Genomic DNA, 4288 nt, shown 5'->3' on the forward strand with positions numbered 1-4288 from the left:
CCCTGTTAGTATAAAAGAACATGCTAAGGTTTCAACTATGGTTCGCAAAAGTAATACTAGAGCACCTAAACTTGTAGAACAAATCAAAGTAGAACCTAGTGTTGGTATGGTTAAAGATCTCTTGGTAGAAAATATTGATGGGCATGTTATTTACTTCGATGATGAAGCTGCTAGAATTTCCAAACCCAATGAAAAAGATAAACATAGACCCATTGTTGGCGTGCCTGTTGTCTCAGTTAAAATAGGAGATCATTGTTATCATGGTTTATGTGATTTAGGTGCTAGCATGAGTGCTATTCCTTTTACCTTATACCAAGAAATTATGAATGACATAACACCCGCTGAAATAGAAGACATAGATGTTACTATTAAACTTGCCAATAAAGACACCATCACACCACTTGGGATTGTTAGAGACGTTGAAGTCTTGTGCAGGAAAATAAAATATCCTAATGATTTTCTTGTTCTTGGTTCCTCGCAAGATGACATTTGTCCCGTTATCTTTGGTAGGCCTTTCTTGAACACTGCCAATGCTACTATAGATTGTCATAAACAAACTGTCAGTGTTAGCTTTAGTGATGAGTCTCGCGAATTTAAATTCTCCAAGTTTAATAGACAAACCCCATGATACGTCTCCGTAGTATCTATAATTCTTGATTGTTTCATGCCAATATTCTACAACTTTCATATACTTTTGGCAACTTTTTATACTATTTTTGGGACTAACATATTGATCCAGTGCCTAGTGCCAGTTCTTGTTTGATGCATATTTTTTGTCTCGCAAAATATCTATACCAAACGAAGTCTAAACACGATAAAAAATTATGGAGATTTTTTTGTAATATATGTGATTTTTGGGAATTGGAATCAACGCGAGACGATGCCCGAGGGGCCCACAAGCCCTGTAGGCGCGCCACCTACCCATGGCGTGGCCAGGGGGCTTGCATCCACCCCTTTAGGAGGTTGGTGCCCTTATTCGGCCGCAAGAAAGCTAATATCTGGATAAAAATCGTGTTAAAATTTCAGCCCAATCGGAGTTACGAATCTACGGGGATTTAAGAAACGGTGAAAGGCCAGAATCTGTGACCGCAGAAACAGAAGAAAACAGGGAGAGAGAAAGATCCAATCTTGGAGGGTCTCCCACCCCTCCGCCGCCATGGAGTCCATGGACCAGAGGGGAAACCCTTCTCCCATCTAGGGGAAGGTCAAGGAAGAAGAAGAAGGAGGAGGGGGGCTCTCTCCCCCTCTCTCCCGGTGGCGCCGGAACGCCGCCGTGGCAATCATCGTGTGACGGCGATCTACACCAACACCTCCGTCATCTTCCCCAACATCTTCATCACCTTCCTTCATCTATATTCAGCGGCCCGCTCTCCCGCAACCCGCTGTACCCTCTACTTGAACATGGTGCTTTATGCTTCATATTATTATCTAGTGATGTGTTGCCATCCTATGATGCTTGAGTAGATTTTTTTGTCCTATCGATGATTGGGGAATTGCTATGATTGGTTTAATTTGCTTGTGGTTATGTTGCTGTCCTTTGGTGCCAATCATATGAGCGCGCGTGTGGATCACACCATAGGGTTAGTTGTATGTTGATAAGACTATGTATTGGAGGGCAAGGGTGACAGCAGCTTCAACCTAGCATAGAAATTGATGCATACGAGATTGAAGGGGTGAGGGAGTCCTGGATTATGGGGTCCTCAGGTGTCTGGGCTATGTGACATGGGCCAGACCGATGGGCCATGAAGATACGAGGTAGAAGGCCTTCCCCCGTATCCGGATGGGACTCTCCTTTGCGTGGATGGCACGATTGGCGTCTGGATGTGTGTTTTCCTTTCTGTGTAAACCTCTGTACAACCCTAGGCCCCTCCGGTGTCTATATAAACTGGAGGGTTTAGTTTGTAGAGGCTATCAGAATCCATATAGGCTAGACTTCTAGGGTTTAGCCATTACGACCTCGAGGTAGATCAACTCTTGTAACCTCTATACTCATCGAAGTTAATCAAGAAGGATGTAGGGTTTTACCTCCATCATAAGGGCCCGAACCTAGGTAAACATCGTGTCTCCTGTTACCTTCGATCCTCAGACGCACTGTTCGGGACCCCCTACCGAGATCGGTCGGTTTTGATACCGACATTGGTGCTTTCATTGAGAGTTCCACTGTGTCGTCAGCAGAAGGTTCGATGGCTCGTTCAATCACCAACAACGATGCTGTTTCCGGGGAAACCTTCCTTCCCGGCCGACTTTTCATGTTCGGCGGCTTCGCTCTGCGTGCCAATTCAATTGGTCACCTCGAATAGATCGATAGCTACGCCCCTGGTCATTAGATCAGATTCAGGAGCCTGAATTACATCGCCGATGTCCGAGGAGACTTGATCTTCGAAGGGTTCTCGGCCTCGACCATTGTCCCTCTGTTCCAAGAGGGAAACTCATCGGACTCGTCATCAGGCACCGTTCAAGGACCAACTATCATCCCTGCCCTGGCCTTAGATCCAGGGCAGATTACTTCATCCGAAGATGGGTATCTGAAACCACCGGACACTCTCCTATTATGGAACTTTTCTCATATTATGGAATTTTTGCAAGCACTTAGGACTTTTGTCAATGTTTCTCCCAAAAATGGAATTTTTTGAATTGCTTTCGAATTTTTTTCGATTTTACTGTTCACCAAGCTCAAATGAGCTCGGGAGCAGAAAGGCACTTTCGTTCTTTTGCGGATATTATTAGTAGGTATGTAGATAGATTAACCATGCAATATGATTTTTGCTTGGTTTTCCTTGATTAACCGGGTATCTTTTTTCTTCTTAATAATGAATGCAGTAATCCCGTCATTTCAAAAAATAATCTTCATCTCCTAGCAATATGACCAACATTTTCTAAAGGTAAATGTATGATCATCGTTGTTCATTATGAGAATTGTTGTTCTTTTGTTCCCACGGTCCCACCTATCAAAAATATGGTCAAGCAAGGAAGAAAAGAGAGTCAAAGAGAGACCTAATTTTTTTATGGTCAAGCAAGGAAGAAAAGAGAGTCAAACAGAGACCTGGCTTGTAACGAAAAGAGGAGTCGTGATAAACCGAGCCGAGATAGTCGCATAACTTGACCCACTGCAATAACTTATTAGGCCGAGTCTGTAAGATATATAGCCCAGCAGGCCCACGTTGGAAAACCCTAGATGTTCGCGGCACCTATATATACGCAAGCCGTAGGGGTCAGGAAGCATCGCCCAGCCCCCACCGCCTGCCGCCTTCGGTTTGCTTCTTGAGCTCGAGTTTTCGATTTGTTTCTCCTCGTTTTGCTTCGTCCAAATCTCCTATTTCTTCGCTGCGGTTTTAGTAGTTTGAGTTCTTGGTTGGGGATCCATGGAAACAAGTGATGATAGCAAGACAGGGACATCAGAACCCTTCGGGGTTATGACAGACTACGTCTATAATGGGAATCTCTCTGATGTTTTCGATTTCCCAAGCCAAAGTGATGTGTTTTTGAGTCGCTATTTTTCTTCCTCTCTTAGATCTGCGACTCTTTTCTGGTTTTGCTCGTATTATTTGGAGTCCTCTTTTCTCGTTCGATAGCTGTGTTCTAGGCGATTCAGATCTAGGATGGGAGTCCATGGAAGCAGGTGATGACAATCAGACAGGGACATTAGAGCCATCTAATGGTTATGATAGACCAAGTCTATAATGGGAATCTTTCTTATGTTTATGTCTTCCAAGTTGATTCGAGTTTTTCATTGGATTTGATTGGCTGCTGATGATGCATAAAAATGCACGTATTATCGGATTGTTCCATGACGATCAAAAACATTGTCACTACCACTTAGGCAGCTACTTTTAAGTTTTGGTTATTCTATTTTCTATTGCCTGGTTTGTTTAATTGTGGATTAGAGTGAACTGCCCGTGATGGTGTTAAATATACTTTGCAGCTTCAGCTATGAAAAAGAACTACAATTTGAGGCTTTTGCATCCAATCCATTGTTTACCACTCAATCTGTTTTACCCTTTTTTTACCTAATTTGGATCTGGCAAAACTGAATCTTGCTCTCTGTTTTCTTTGGAATTAGGAGATCGATGAAAATACTGGTCCTGGTACTTAAAACACCTAAATATTGTGAGCTGTTCACCTGTTAAATGCTAGTAAAATAATCGGTAACTGGGCTCCATAGTCTGCTAAAACATGTTGTTCCTGAAGCTCCTGATAGGTTTCAGGATTGCAACTTTGTTTAGATTTCTTGTTGACGTCGCTTGATGAGAACGTCCAGCAACTCCCAATCCTGCTCTTCCTGACCCTG

At 43.2% G+C, this 4288-nt stretch overlaps 3 non-coding genes and 1 pseudogene across 3 annotated transcripts; all 4 read left to right on the top strand.

The window, feature by feature from the left end:
* Window positions 1-3365: 3365 nt before the first annotated feature.
* LOC119304655 lies at window positions 3366-3454 on the top strand (annotated as a pseudogene).
* Window positions 3455-3612: 158 nt separating this feature from the next.
* LOC119304660 lies at window positions 3613-3702 on the top strand. Its single transcript, XR_005148388.1, has one exon. It is a non-coding gene; the product is annotated as a small nucleolar RNA R44/J54/Z268 family (small nucleolar RNA).
* A 43-nt stretch (window positions 3703-3745) lies between these two features.
* On the top strand, window positions 3746-3823 carry LOC119304757. The gene has a single exon (XR_005148465.1). It is a non-coding gene; the product is annotated as a small nucleolar RNA snoR122 (small nucleolar RNA).
* A 64-nt stretch (window positions 3824-3887) lies between these two features.
* On the top strand, window positions 3888-3960 carry LOC119304651. Its single transcript, XR_005148383.1, has one exon. It is a non-coding gene; the product is annotated as a small nucleolar RNA Z267 (small nucleolar RNA).
* Window positions 3961-4288: the final 328 nt, after the last annotated feature.

Source organism: Triticum dicoccoides, chromosome 5A, assembly GCF_002162155.2.
Source record: "Triticum dicoccoides isolate Atlit2015 ecotype Zavitan chromosome 5A, WEW_v2.0, whole genome shotgun sequence".
Taxonomy (NCBI): Eukaryota; Viridiplantae; Streptophyta; class Magnoliopsida; order Poales; family Poaceae; genus Triticum; species Triticum dicoccoides.